Source organism: Ornithodoros turicata, chromosome 2 (genome assembly GCF_037126465.1).
Source record: "Ornithodoros turicata isolate Travis chromosome 2, ASM3712646v1, whole genome shotgun sequence".
NCBI lineage: Eukaryota > Metazoa > Arthropoda > Arachnida > Ixodida > Argasidae > Ornithodoros > Ornithodoros turicata.
This window is the reverse complement of record NC_088202.1, coordinates 145,685,611-145,701,914: the sequence shown is the minus strand read 5'-3', so window position 1 is coordinate 145,701,914 and position 16,304 is coordinate 145,685,611. Positions and strand designations below refer to the sequence as shown.

At 45.0% G+C, this 16,304-nt stretch overlaps 1 protein-coding gene across 3 annotated transcripts in view; it reads right to left on the bottom strand.

Annotated features, from left to right (window-relative positions):
- The window catches only part of LOC135386307 (uncharacterized), a 72,611-nt gene that overhangs the window by 27,657 nt on the left and 28,650 nt on the right, over positions 1-16,304 (bottom strand). The window lies entirely within an intron of this gene.

The following is a 16,304-nucleotide window of genomic DNA, read 5'->3' as shown; positions in this document are numbered from 1 at the left end:
CGTGGCAACATGGACAATTACTCTTGAACCTTACCCGACCACCATTGCACTTGGGGCGACAATGTAAACGAATTAACGGCCAGGGGTAAGTCACCCCCCCAAAAAAAGTGATGCAAGTTACATTGACAACTAGCACGTGAAAATAACTCAGTTAGCTACACTTATGTAAGCAACGAGAATTAGCCGAGGCAAGCGTTATGTAACAGTAGCCTCCCTGACTGGGAACCAGGAGGATCTATAGGTTCAATACCTAGCGTCACCAGTAACCAGGATGGTCTAGATTCAATACCTAGCGTCAGTGTATTTTCCTTGGGTTCTTTGAATTTCATAGTTACACTTTCTTTTTTTTTTCGAAAGACAACTATTTAGATCTACAGTAAGCGAGGTGAAGTACCTCACAAAGACCTTTTTTTTTTCTACCGAGTAAGTTTCCATTGATTCACTTCAAACACATCCTCTCCCACACTTGAAAGTCGGTCAGTAGAAGCGTTCGAGTTGTCGACTATGACCTTCGAAAGATTGATAGGCGAGGTCTGGGAAGCGATGCGTATATGCGGCACTGAGTAACTTAATTAGTAACATTTCACAGCTACTTTCACCAAAAGTATAGTTACTAATTACAATTAGCTCTTTCCCCCCACCACCCCCAAAAAAGGGTCACTGGTTATAACTATTATAGTCACTGAAAAAAATTACAAATATACATGTTACTCGTAACTTATAGTTACCCACAAGACTACAAATTGGTGTCGGAAAAAGTTGGCAGTAGGCCAGTGACAACAAAGTCTATTAATGTTGCAGACTATATATGCCTGGTGGCAACTATGGGCGGCGAGCAGCATGAGAGCACTGTACGTGTAACACCTCCTTTTGGAACCGGATGTGGATTTAAAAAAAAATACTAAAATTCAATATTATCTTTTCGATTAGGGTGCTCCCAAGGAACTGAAAATAGTAGCAGCGGCAGGCAGGTTGTGAGCCGTGGCATTCCAGAATTCTTTTGGCACCAATCCCGTGTTAAAAATCCAGGAATAGAACACCACCCTTGGTGGCCAAACGAAACGGGAATCAGCGAAACGAAATTCTACGACGACAAGAAGAAGAAGAAAAAAAAAAAAGTAACAGCGAGCCGATGTACAGCGATTCACCGAGGATCTGCCGACCGGCGATAAAGTTTCCTGCCATGCGAGCCAACTTCATTGGGAATTGTGCCGTCATTTGCAAGAGGAAATCCAGAGAAAAAAAAACGCCCAGACAGCACAACTGTGCCGGGACTCTAACGTAGTGAGCCACAGGCAGGGGCGGGTCTATGATTTTCCCGAGAGGGGGGCGCTATGGACAAGTGTCAGATGCGTGCTGGGATTGGTCCATTGATCCCTATGTTCAAATCTAGAATTCAGGGGGATCCGGAGCCGCCCCCCTAGATCCGAGCCTGGCCACAAGCGCCAGCACAAGTGAGGTGAACAACGGACAGAGGAAATCACATCACTTATTATTATACCACGGCAGCACTGTGGACCTCGCTGGTAGAACAGTCAACAGTCATTGGAGCAGAAGCTTCAAGGCCAGGAAGCCCCAATATTTCGAACAGGAGCTTTTCTCCTAGGGTTGCCACCAGGTCGGTATTATACCGGGACGGCCGGTTATTTGCGCGCTCTGCCGGTAGGGAGGTGATACCGGCAGCCTTTTGCCGGTATTTCTGGCTCAAGACCTTTCATAAGGGCTCTTACGGAGTTTTCCCTTCAACATTCCACTACAGCTTGAATAAATCTGGAGCACGGACCTAACTCCGCAGTCACCAGTCATTTTCTTAGTTATTCATTATGATTATTCAGTGTCATTATTGTTATCATTGTTATACATAACGTCTTGTGTTCGGACGGGACAAGAGCAACGGTTGTGCAAGGCTGCCGGTGTTGTGTCGAGCCAGCTAGAACGTTCCTCACCCACTTTCCCTTTCCCACGACTCTTTCCTCCTTTCCCTCTATTCCACCTCCAGTCCCTCAGCCGCTATTTTTCGCTCCGAAAGCTGGCAACCCTATTTTCTCCTAATGGGTGGTCACCAGGAGAACAATCTCTGTTCGAAATGTCGGCGGCACCCGATCTCAGAAGCTTGCGTCAATCTACTGTCACTGGATCTTTGGGTTCTTTGACTTTTCGGCTGTAGAATATAATCAGTGTGTTACTCGACGGAAAGCATTTAGATACGGCTTAGGACAAAAGTTAACGGAATTCGGCCCAAGACTCGCACTCCTTCCAGGAGCTCTCTGTCTTCGTCTGCCCACGTCTGTACGGCACTGATAGCCACAGTTTCTTCGCGGCGCTAAACAGGAATAGAACAAAAAAGAAAAATGCTTAACGGCGTGTATCTTCCCTGTGCTTCTGAGAGCAACGGAAGATCGTGTTTCTCGCAACCCATTAGCACGAATGATATGTATGAACTCGGGAATCTTAATTCGCGCCGTCAAGAAGCAGGCGGTCATAAACGAAACGGCGACACAGAAAGAAGAAATTAAAAAAAAAAGAAAAGAGAGGAAAGGATGATAAAATGGAGAAGAGAAGATGGGGCTTCAATTGTCGATCGATGCAACACCTCCTCTCTTTCGGACCGGGTCCATTCTAAAAAGTCACAGGGGTGGGCGGGCTTCGGAAACCCATCGTAGGCGTAACATTCCTATATTCGTTATGCATTGAGTGAAACTGAGTGCGTGAGCGACTCCTGACGGCAGGAAAAGTAACTAGGCCAATTCCAAAAAAATGCGCGTACTCGTCGCAGTTCTTAAAAAAAAGCGCGTAGTATTTTTGGAGAAGTGCAGTAGTGTTTCTAGAATCAGGACAAACATCAGGGCAAAGGACAGGATCAGGACAAAGTTCCAGGGCAAACACACGACTTGAGCCGTGTGTTTGTCCTGTCCTTCTAAATATGTTTTGCCCGGACTCGGGCTCTTCACTTTACGGAGTTTGTCCACCAGATGTCCTGCATCGACACCGGGGGGCGGGGGGAGGGAGAGGGGGGCAGCCGGCACGTTCCAGAAGCTAGGTTAGACTTTATTGTCTAACAGACAAAAAGAAGTCTACAGAAGAAGTCTAAGAAGAAGAACAGACAAGAAGAAGATTGTCTAACAGACAAAAGAAGACAAACGTTCTTGGTTCTCGTTTTATTACGAGAACCAAGAACTTTTGTCTTCTTTGTGTTTACAGAGCGTGTAGTAGTAGTGGTAGCGGTGGTGTGTGCATGAACGGCTCTGGGTTACGTCACTGTGACGTCAGCATGACCGCGACTTCGAAGAAGTCGTGGAAATTCCTAGAGAGGTTCAGTCACTAACAAGTTAGTGAAGGAGTGCGAGGGAAATGTGGGGTGAGAAACTGGTGTGGAAGGCGACATGACGGGTACCACCACAAGGGTGCCCTGTCACAAGAAAATACCGTGCCAGACGAACACAATGCATTCTGGACATGGCCTGGTCACACATCATTGCATACGTCAATGTACACGTGACCGTAAAAATGGCGGCGCCCATGATCAGGTGCCAAGTCGGCTGTAAACAATATACGGTTGTTATATTTCTCCGTGTCACTTTGCAACGTCTTCAGACCTTAGTCCAGCGTCTTCCAGAAGACCAACGTCTTCAGACCAGACCTTTGGTCCAATACGCTTTTCACAGTCGACCCCCTCGCCCTCTTCTCTCCTCCTCTCTCATCTATTTATCTCTGCCTCGTCCGTCAGAGGAGAAATGTGCGTTGAAGGCTGTCGAAGACGGAGTCCACATGAATGCCACCCCGCATGTACCAGGAGACAGTTCCCATGGACTTCCTAGCCGACTCCAGCATCTTGCTTTTCATTGTCTCTGGGGTGCACTCTAAGAAAAAAAAGGAGTAAAACGGGGAGTAATTGCAGCTTCTACTCCCCTAGTCTGTAATTACTCCCCATTTTAGTCCCCTAACCCAACATTTAGTCCCGACATTTACTCCCCAGGACTGCAAATTGTCACTAAACTTTGCGAATGGTCTCCTGAATGCGACAGTGTACGTAAATATGTGCCCTTGGTCAATTTGAACGACATAAGGCTGTATAACTCAGACAACGTAGCAATTTTCCAGCCACACGCAGAGTAAGAAACAGTCAGCGCATCTTTCTTCGCAAATTGTGCCCTATAGTATGGCGCAAGATTTTATATCACTCGATATATCACGGTTGACGGTTTGCTTCAAAGTATTGTAAGCAGGACAGTAGAGGCAGGATAGGAGGGCAAGAGACCGTTTACTGAGCGACGCTCAATATTCGAAAGCGGCGGGTGCTAACCCAACGATAGCGAAGCGGCTGCCCGTTGCTCGTCTTCTTCACAGTATTTTCATGCATGCGCACCAATTATGTACCTGGGACTCTTACAACAGCGCGTGAAATCCGGTCTTCACTCTGTGACATTCATTTACTCCCGTGCATTTACTCCCGATAGGGACTATTTTTTGTGGCAATGCAATTACTCCCCAAAAGGAGTAAAAGTACTCCTTTTTTTCTTAGAGTGTGGAACGACGCATCCAGGCTCCATCACATGTGATGATCGGTTGAAAAATTCGTCCCCATTGGATTGAAACCGGTTCGGCAGACGCTCGAGAGACCGCCACGAGTGCTCCCTTCTGGTCACAAGTGAGATGTCGGGGAAGCCATCTTGCTGCGGAACAGTGCGTGCTCGTGAACGATTCACATACACTGCCGACACTAATATTACGCTGGGCTGCAATGTCCCGAACTGTTACTTGCCGCTACTGGAAATGCGGTTAATCAACGCCTGCAATGTTCACTACCAGCTCCGGTGGCGCAGCGGTAACGCGTGCGCTTGGAGACTGGGAGGTCCGCGGTTCGAATCCGCGGGCCGGCTGTGCCGTCTGGGGTTTTTCCTGGGTTTCCCTCAGATGTGTCCCCTAAAGTCGGCCCATGGACGCAGCTATCCTCCCCCCGAGCGGATTCCGCTCGGTCTTCCACTTCACCCTTTCCTCTCCTCCTCTTCACTTCCTTTCCCTTCCCGAGAAACATGCCGCCTAATCAGGCAGGCAGACCTCTCGGGTTCCTCCCAACGACACTCCTCCTCCTCCTCCTCCTCCTCCAATGTTCACTGGCGTGACCGCAGTCGGACAACCGTGTCCATACCGTTCATTCGTCACCACATCACGTCCTTCGTCCAACTATCTGCACCACTCGTGCACTCTTCCCCTTGACACACTTTGTTCCCCGTACAGTGCCTGTAATCTTAACAAGATCTCAGCTGTTTTGATGTCCTCCCTCACAAGGTACTCGATTATGCATCGCCGTTACACAGCTGCAGACACACTGCTCGCCGCCACAGTAGCTGTATCTACTGCGCGTGCTGCAAGTGCCACTGACCAGAGAAGGATTGCACTTCGTCCTCCGAAAGTTTTCTTCAATTAAGTCAATTCAATTCTTCAATTAATTTCTTCAACAAGGTCGCGTCTCTTTCAGGGACCATTGTAATCCCCTCAAGACGGCGGCTTTTGGGCGCGACCTTGTTCGCCTCTAGCTTCGAACGTAGTTCCACTCTACCAAATTGGTGGCGCTGTCGAACACCATGACGTCAAACGTTTGTTAACATTATGTGTTTGTGAATACCATAGCGTCAAGCGTTTCTTTACAAACAGAGAGAGGTCTAATAGACGGCTGTTCGACAGCGCCACCAATTTGGTAGAGCGGAACTACGCTCCAAGCTAGAGGCGAACATGGTCGCGCCCGAAAGTCGCAGTCTTCAGGGGATTACGACGGTCCCTGAAAGAGACGCGACCTTCGGTCCTACTTTTCTTTCAGTACGAGACAGCGAACAAGTGTCCATTCGTGGAATCCAGCTCTCCCCCACGACGTACTAGATTATAACGACCATGTCACAATCAGAAAACCCTATGAGGAGCCTGTCCGCACGATCCGCCAGGGGCGCTATTGATCGGCACAACGCGATTGGACGATGGACGATGAAAACGCGTAGAATGATGATGATAATCAACCTCAGAATGAAACATCTGTGGAACGTCCACCGCTTGTACAGAAATACTAAGGTAAGCTGAAGTACAAAGTATTGTAGAAGTTGAGGAAGCAATAAAATGGGACGATTAGAAGCGCCACCGCTACCTTCCAAAAATGCGGCGCATAGAAGGGGTGCGCCTGACATGGTCGTTATAATCTAGTAGGTCGTGCTCTCCCCTTTCGATTTGTTTCGGTTTCAGTTTGTCTGTCAGAGTTCAATCGTAAATAAGTTAATTATTCTAAATATTGCCGGTCTATTGAAGCATTTTAAAAATTCAGTTTTTAATTTGGGGGTCATGCTCCCGACTAGCGCTGTGAAGACCGCATTTCCTTTCTCTTTCTCTACTCTTACTTCTTCTTCTTCTTTGTAATTCCGCGTTAGTGGCGCGAAGCAACGTCTGAAGTAGAGCGATGCCGTCAAAGAGACCTCCTCGGGCAAGCAAACAATCTAACTGTCCTACAAGGGCACGCCATTCTTCATTCAATCTACCATAGTATACAGGCTGCAGGGTCATTCGACGGTTGGCTTGAAAGCGAATCTATCTATAGCCTAGTTAGAGGCTGACAGAAGCTTCTCCATCTTGAACGGTTGCATGTGCGGTGTGTGCCCTCTGCACTATTTACCATTGATGGGTGGATGGATCACGTGCAACTGAAAGTATCGTCTACGAAAATGGAAGATAGCTTGTTTTGACTGTTGAGTGCCAGGAGGCGCTGGCATCGTTCAACTTGAATGTCAACCGCAGTCGCGAGATAACGCGGTCGACGTGAAATCACGAGACTTGCGGAGGCTCTCAAACGGGACGGAATTACGGGTGGCCGATGTTCTACGGTGCTTCGTAGACGCGTTAGTCTTATCGAAGGTACAGAGAGGCTGATGGAGAGGCTGATGGAGAGGCTGATGGAGCGCCAGACAGCACTTTGCTATTTTAATTTCGTGCTAACACCGCGGCGCAACTGTAGCTACGAGAGTTAACTACATGTGGTTAGACTACTAGTTGAACTACCTGATTGTAGTTAAAAAGTAGTTATCAACTACCTGCAGAAATGCAGTGTGCAACTACTAGTTAAACTACTATTTCGAGTAGTTAACTACACTATAGTTAGGTTACTGCGGGCACCAACTACTTCCGATTTTGCCGCAAGCTTTATGGTACGATTGTGCTTCCGACTTTTACCTCGAGCTACTTGTTTGATGAGAACGGAGTTGCAGAGCAATTGTGCCGTGCATGTGTACTCAATCTTGATTGATTGATTTTAAAAGCAAAAAATGGAGATGGTAGTCTCGAGCCACTCGGGACTGGCTACTCCAGGACGCGTTATTAATAATCAATCTCAATCTTCATTTTTATCGCTGCTTGTGATCCATATTTAGGTGTCCAAGAACACTATAGAATGGGATGGGTGCTGATGGACAACGTTAAGTATTTTTAGATGTAGTTAAAATACATTGTAGTAGCTAAAGAAGTAGTTTTAACCACCTTCCCTGAAAAGTAGTTGAATTACAAGTTAAACTGCTCCATCGCGAAGTAGTTAGTAGTTAAACTACTGTAGAAGTAGTTAGTGGCCATCACTGGTAGAGCCGTTGGGCACGAGTGGGCACGGCGGGTGATCAGCTGACACTTTCAGTGACCATATTCAATAACATAATCAGTAATTATATCACACTGCATAAATTATACAAGATGAGGGAATGAGTTGGTACGCATAGTGGTGTCAAGGTTGCAAAGTCTACTAGGTGGCGTAGTATACAACCTGCTTAGCCACCTCGAGCTTCAGTATCAAGACGGTCTAGTCTTAGCTACACTGGTATACAACTCAGAACTCTCAACACTTTATTAGAACACTTGTAAGCTCCTGTAATGTCGACCGCGACACATGACGTGCCTGTTACAATTAAGCAGTAGTTTCAAGGTTAACGCAATGCATATGCCGTGATATCGCATAAGCTTCCACTGCTTCAGTCCAAACACATGGCCCTCCACGCGCTAAAAAGTTGTTCGAACAGGAGAGAATACCCGTATCGAATTTCGCAAACATCACCTTCATGATAAAAAAAAAAGAAAAAAAAAACGTTCAAAGCGTGCAAACATATGGTATGAACACGGTACTACCCGGTAATTTAATTACAATTACATTTTATAGTTACTTTAACTGAAAATAGTTACAGTTAAAAATTACTTTCCCAGAAAAGTAACTCGTTGCTGCAACTAGTCACGGGAAAACTATTTACAGTTGCAGGTTACTTTACAAGCAAGACAATACTCCTAAGCACGCGTAAAACACGGCGCGGCCATTCAACATGGTGTTCCTTACCCCACGGTCGTATCCAGGGAACCCTCGTTAATATGACCCCCGATAATCTGACATACGCGCTTTACGACCATATACTCCTGGGGAACAATGGAGTGAAACCTCTGCCACTTCCCCCCCCCCCCGTTACTATGACAATTCCGCATTATGACCAAAATTTTCGGGAACGACCATGGTCACAATAACGAGGGTACACAGTACAGTGAACACTCGTTAATACGACCATGGTCGTTCACTGAACTTGAACGGTGAACGGTTCACTTGAACTGTTCACACTGAACCGTTCACTGTAGTGTGTAAAACAAACGCGAGCGTCGCTTTGCACACAACATCATATAGACTAACTAAGGCGGGATCGCGAATCGGCGAGACGTAGCCATCATAATCCAAACAAGAATCCGCAAATCACAGCCGCACTTTCAGCGACCGTATAACCACAGTCAGCCACAGCCTCTAATGGTCGGAAGCTTCCCGTGTTTGAAATATCGTTCGGTGATTGGTTGTGGCGGACGATATCGCGACATCGTATGTCCACGTAGCGAGAGAGAGAGAGGGAGGGAAAGGAGGAATCACTTCTTCAGAAATCTATAATGGGTGATTTTCGTTCGCACAGCACACGTGAACGCTCTAAACCATCATCGTAAGATTGGTATACTGGCGTGTTCTCTTAGCTTTTCTCTAGTCAATGACGTAATTTTTTAGAGGACAAGGACGAGCCGTTGATTTTTAATAAATTAAATAATAAAAATAAATTAATAAATAATAATAATAATAAATAAATTAATAAATAATAATAATAATAAATAAATTAATAAATAATAATAATAAATAAATAATAAATAAATAAAATAAATTAAATTAAATTTTAGATAAATTAAAATAAATTTTAAATAAATTAATTATTGGTGCGTCTCGAACGTGTGCTGCCATCTGGATGGAGTGTCGCACACTAAAATATTTGCGAATTCGGGCTCAATACAAATCAACGGATAGTCCCGGAATTCTACAAAATGTGTCATTGATAAGGGCAAAGCAAGGAGAACACGCCAGTGCTTCTGTTTTGACGATATTTTACGCCGTTTCTGAGCGCTGTGCGAAAAAAAAAAACGTTCTCTATATATTGTCTTGCGCAGAAGTGATTCCTCCTTAATGTGACGTCGCGGAAGAATAACGCGAAACTTAATCGCTTCATCGTCGTTACGGTCGTTACAAGCTAACGAGTGGCGGGAAATTCAAAAAAAGCGGGAGGGAAATTTTAAAAAGTGGGCACGTGATAAAACACGTGCACGGCGCTCTTCGCGCGATACGTGAAGACCGTGGTACACGTCACGCGCAATGTGTCACGTGCCCACCTTTTTGAATTTCCCGCCATTCGTTAGCTTGTAACGACCGTAACGACGATGAAGCGATTAAGCCCCCAGGTTAAAGAAGGGCTCGTGCTTCCCAATGCCGGGAACGACAGCGAACTTGTGTCCTCCGTTGAGATTCCCACCTGCGTTTCCGTGGTCGCACCAATATACCACCGGCAGCATAAGTGGCTCGACCCCCATCAGAGCTATAGTACCGGGGATATAATTGTATTAGAGCAGTCCTATATCGCCCTGTAGCAAGGGACCGTGACGGCCCTAATTTACCCAACCGGAATGGCACGGATGCCAATTGGCTTCCATGAAATGTGCCATCGGAGAAAGTGCACAAACAAGGTTAGTAGCTGTTGGGTAACGAGCGACGGTTCATGCATACAACATGGGTGAGGAGGCTTAATGAGAGGAATCCGTGATCGGCACTCGGATATTGCGCTCCAAGCTTCCCGAGCTTACTTTTTTCTGTGGTTATCCGCAGCGGGGGCTTTATCTGCGGCTCTTGATTTCAAGCGAAACTGCAAATTTCATGTAACGTATTTCATGTAATGTGATTTCATTGTAATCAAATTTCATGTACAGTGAACCCTCGTTAATATGACCACCACCGTTCCCGCAGATTTTGGTCATAAAGCGAAATGTCATACTAACGAGAAACGCGCAATACGCTGACCTCTTCCGGCCATTCTTAGGCGCACAACACCAGCGGCAGCACAGTGTGACCTGGTCTCGTGGTCACTGCTGTATTAAGCATCACAGTGTTTTTGGCAGAAGCGCTATGAGTAATTCTTAGGTCAACAACATCAGGAGTCATCCCAAACCTTGGCGCCCTACTTCAATAGGTGTCACCCTCTGCCTGAGGTATGTGTGTAGCCTCTCCCTGGGGGTTACTCTGCGGGTCATGTGACGTGGTCATAATAAGGAGAAGATAATACCTGTGTTTTGACCCTACTCGTGACAAAAATCTCAGTCATAGTCGGATAACAGGATCGTCATACTAACGAGATGGATTTACGTGGCGGCGGAACTGTTCCCAAGAAGAACGGTCATAAAGTGAGTATGTCATATTATCGGGGGTCATATTAACCAGGGTTCACTGTAATGTAATTTCATGTGTGAAAAGGTGGTAACTTATTCTACAGTTACCACCTAGGCCAACATAGCGACTCATAAAGGGTGTGTAACAGGGTGGCAAAAGCAATTATCATATATCCAAATTGCTAGAAAAAGGAGTACGCCCCCCCCCCCCTCCTTCGCTCACCGAATCAGAAGCGGTAACCCAATCATTCGTGGCAGAGAGTGACGTAGAAGGTAGAACGTTGCAACGTTTTAGGCACAACATATGCGACAAGTATTACCTCCTAAAAGGTGTTGCCCCACTATAGAAATTGTGGAAACGTATTTTCCTTAGTTAGTAATTACTTTAGTAATTAATTAAAGGGTAATTATATTACGTTACACGGGTTATATCCTCAGTGAATGAGCTACGCGCAAGGATACGAGTTCGAGCGTACCGAGCCGTTAACGGGAGAAGCCTGAGCAAGCAAAGCAAAGCCTGAGACAGAGTGGTTGGATTCGAACCCACTACCTTCTCGGATGATCTCGGATCTACCACCCATAATCATGTGTAATAATAATGTGCTCCGTTCACTCGTTTTATGTGCGCGTGTGGGGTTTCAGTCTCTCAGCGTTTTCTTGTCCCTTCATGGAATTACAAAGGTTCACGAATACATGTAAACAAGCATACAAAACTATAGGTTCTGTAAAATTAAACAGACAATTACGACTCTGAGTTTACTGTTTGCAACACACTTATCCGAAATGTTCATAGAAAGTATACAGCAGCCCGTATTCGCTAGGCAGCACCCTGAGGGGCCTGCACCGTTATTGTGTATGAGGGTGGACAGTATATGCAGTATACCAGTCGGAAGAAACACCGCCTGGAGATGTCACACACGTTAAATCGCGAGATGTCAATTTCAGACAAGTGTGCCACAAGCAGTATACTTCCACCTGAATACCCTTTATGTTCCACTTTCACGTTTTTCATTTTTTTCTTGCCCAAACCTTACTACAAAGGCTTGACTGTCGGTCACACGTGCCACAGAGAATATAAAAGAGGTGACACAGACAGAGACGCAAGAAAGAAAAACAAAAACAAAAAAAAACATCTTAGCTGACCTCGTAAGCGTGACCTTTTTGCGTGACACTCGTATACGGTCACCTGGTGGTAAGGCAGCGCACTTCCGAGGTTCGCCTGTCGTTCGTACGGGGAAAGGGGGGGGAGGAAACTGCTGGTCATAAAAAAAAATAACGTCAAAGCATGGCATCCAGAGGCAGGAAACTTGCGTGACGCACCCCATCAAGCAGTCGACGATCGACGCTATAGCGCGTGGGTGGGTGGGGTGGCTCTTCCTTTTTTGTTTCTTTTTTTTTATATATGTATTACTTTTCGTTACGCGGAGGAGCGTTATTTGGAGGTCTAGCCCGGTTGGCGCCACGTTTATTGGATGGGTTTCCGGTTACGTTTTCTGCGACTCCACGGGGAAGGAGATAGCGGTGGAGAGAAAAATATATACAAATGGGAAGAACCTCGCGGGTGGGCTATAATAGGCAAGTTGATACTCCACATGGAGCACATTGTGGAAAGGAAAAGAGTGGAACACTTTCTTCGGTTTCGGGGACAAAACGATGAAGACTACACAACAAGACCGAAGTGAGACTCTCGTATTGTCCTCATCGTGTTCTATCGCGTTCCTCAAACAGAAGGAAATGTGGCGTCTTTTTACGGTACTGCACCCTAGAACAAAATATATCGCCTTTTTCACCACCTCACAGGGATGCCCTCAGCGGTCGCTCCGGCGAAATGACTATTTTGTTCCAGTCCGATGTCATAGACAAAATTATTTTCATAATGAAAAAATGGCTAGGAAGCAAGCGAGCTGGTGAAGATGATACATAATGTAAAACCCCGAGACTAGGGAACACGAAGGGACAGACACAACACGAAGTCTCAAGACTTCGAATAAGACACAACACGAAGGCTTCGTGTTGTGTCTCTCCCTTCGTGTTCCCTACCTACATATTCCCTACCTCGCATATTCCAAGACTGTAACAACATTCTGGAGAACATTGTTAATGAACAAAATGTCGCTGGTTTCGCCTCGAAGTCAGAAACTGCCTTGTGAAACCGCATGTACCCCAACCACTCGTGAAGAACGACAAGGATGGGTCAACAGTATTGTAAATAAATGAATAAAAACCATTAGATGAACATATTTCCTTTCCTTCACATTAATTCTTTTTTTTTTTTTCAGAATAGCAAGCATTTTTCATCCTTTGCTTACTTTGTTCTAATAAATACCCCTCCCCCCACCCCAGTACACTTCGAAATATTCTTCCCAGTTGCTGTTGCTAAGAAATAGCAGCGTCTTGTGCAAGTTTTTAATTTCTGTGACCTATATAAATACGCGATTACATGCAAGCGATATCTTTCAACAGAACTTCTGAAAATCGAGCAAACAAAAAAGAAGACTGCGTTCAGCAAACTGACATAGAGTACCTTTTTGAACGTGTAAAGGTTCGACACCGATATGTGTCTGTTGTACCTTTTTGTAAAACAGAATACGGGAAATGTACAAGAAATTATATCGTGCCGCGGCAGTTTAAGCATGCAGGTAACAAATGAACCGAAAGGTAACCAAAGTGAGAAAGAAATAAGAAAATGGCTATTAGGCATAGTTTGTAAAGCTACACTTTCTTCTGTATTGAGTAAAGTATTATGTATAAAATATTATTAGTGGTTTCTAAACGAAACTAATGACATTTTTAGAAGGTATACCTTGTGGAAAATTCAGTTTGGTCAGGAATGTTTAGTTAATTCCAGGAATTTCTGGAAATACTGAGAATTACATGCCACTGTCTGGGTCCTGCAAACAAGCCTTGTGGAGATTTGTGAAAATGAACATAAGGTTATTATTATTGTTATTATAGTTCGGTGGCAAAGTACGGAGGAACGTGCAAATAATGAATCGGTTAAAAGTATACAACAACAGTATTGTTTAAAAGGCATGAAACGAGAAACACAAGAAGGAAATCGTTGAAAGGATCAACTTAATTCGGCAAGGATACCTAGCATACCAGCGATATATATACTGCAGTACTTCTAAGTGGACTCCGAACTGAATCAGCCCACCGCAAAGTACCTCACCGAAGAACAGAGATTAAATTGTACTTTAGTAAATATCATTGAAAGCCACAAGGTAGGAAAAATACGTTGAAATACAATGCAAGCAGCGTGTGAGGAAACCCAAATGACTGACTTAAAAAAAAAAAAGTATTATCGAAGATATTATCATGTATCTGGTCTTACGTAGCTGTGGCTCGGCAGGTCTCGGCTCGAACTGCATTTTGACGAACTGCTGTGCCAACATTGGCAACACGTACATGTGCCGTCTTGCAACTATTGCCTACTCCCGGCATCCAGAACCGAAGGTCATTGAGCGGAACTACATAGAAGGAGCTTCTGTTTCGAGATAATCGGGCGCAGCTACTATACACAAACATATCTCCTTCCCGGACGACGGGTATGTACATTGCAAACGCATATACACGCGACATACATTCTTGCGAATGTGACTAAAACTGCGAAAGAGGATGTGCAGTTGGTGACGACATTTCCTCCGTGGCTGGCTGGTGCTTCCTTTTTCTTATGAAAAACCTTTCGCGTTTCATTTGTACTACGTTACTACGTGGTTCGCAAATTGAAAACGTCGTTGTAGCTATACAGCCTTTCGTCTGTTTCGTCTTTGATGAAAAAAAATGTCTAAAAAATATTCAAATCCCAGATGTTCACAATCTCACATTTCTAAATTAAAGCTTTAATGCGAATAATGGAGTAATGATAGTGTTGAATAATGCATATTACTGACAACCTCGCAGGAAGTGAGTTGCCTCAGGACAGAAGCCGCCGATAGTTCGAACAGAGACTGTTCTTCTTCTGGGCGGATCTTCTGGCCCAGAAGTAGAACAGTCTCTGTTCAAAATATCGGCGGCTTCTGTCCCGAGGCAACTCCCTTCCTACATCTCTACCGGTTCGCTGGATTCCTACCCATCTACGTTGACAACCTCGCAGTATTGCGTGATTTTGACGCAGGCTGAAGTCATTGTCGCGAATAAAAACCAGGTTTCTCCATTAGGCTTAGCATGGCGGCCATATCAGGGCAGTGCAGAAATTGTTAGAATTAGGTTCGGTTAGTTTTCGAGAATAGGTTAGTTTAGATGTTTCTGACAGTTCACCACCCCGTTTGGGGAGGGGGGGGGGGGGCTCCCCACAGCTGGGCACGCCGTTTGGGAATTTGGAACATATGGGATTTCGAGAACGTCAATACTTATCCATTAAAAGCCATCTCCGGACCGTATACGCTACGGCAGTGTATACGTAGTGTACATATACAACGAGAGAACACATACATTGACTTAGCACGTGACGTTGTCCCTCTGCTTCTCCTCCAAGACGGCGTGTTTTCAGAGCTTGATGGATCGCGGTGTATACGCGGTCTTGACCAAAAATGGCAACCACACCAACAGAGCAGCAAGAAGGGAAGTGTCAGGAAGATGCAAGATTTTGAGCGAATCTTCTTTCATCAGAGGGGAATAGATACACAAGGCGTCATAGTTTCACGGCGGGCCTTCGAGCAATCAGGGATTTCTGTTGACACAAGGGAGGCTATGCAAAAGTAAACAGCCGAGTTCGTCAAGTTGATACGGTTGTCAGATCGTCACCGGATGCAGCCATAGAAAACGCACGAGGAAGGAACACATTCGTAACGCTGTGCTGAAGTTACTCTATCTTAAATAACTTCTGCGGATGCCTCGTGATTATGTGACCGTGTGCGTGACTTTGCAGTTTTAGTTTTGTGTTCTTCCTTTCCTTTTCTTATCTTCTTTGTCTTTTCCTTTTCTTTTCTTTCCCCTTTTCTTCTTTTTCTTTTCTTTTCTTCCTCTTTTCTTCTTTCTCTTTTCTTTTCTTTCCCCTTTTCTTCTTTCTCTTTTCTTTTCTTTCCCCTTTTCTTCTTTCTCTTTTCTTTTCTTTCCCCTTTTCTTCTTTCTCTTTTCTTTTCTTTCCCCTTTTCTTCTTTTTCTTTTCTTTTCTTTCCCCCTTTTCTCCTGTTTTCTTCTCCTTTCCTTTTCCTTTTCTTTTCTTCTCTTTTTTCTTCCCCCATTTTCCAGTTTTTTTTGGAATAGCACCTCCGACTGGGTAACCTTTCCTAATAAGTCTGACCTTTTCCCTTTATCTTTCCTTTCTTAATAAACATATTCAGTATACTTAGCATCTAACTTAAGTACACTGTAAACTGAAAAACACCCTTATGGGTGTAAATCGCTTGTCCTATAATTGACTCCTCTTTTTACACCGTATGGTCTGGAACACCCTTTTTAGAGGGTGTATCCCGTGTAAAACGCCCTTTGAAACGGTGCTTTTCCTTGAAAATGCCGTCTTTTGCACCCTTTATACACCTTTTTAGGAGGGTGTTTAACGATCTTACACCCTCCTAAAAGGGTGTTTAAAGGGTGCAAAAGAGGGCATTCTCAAAGAA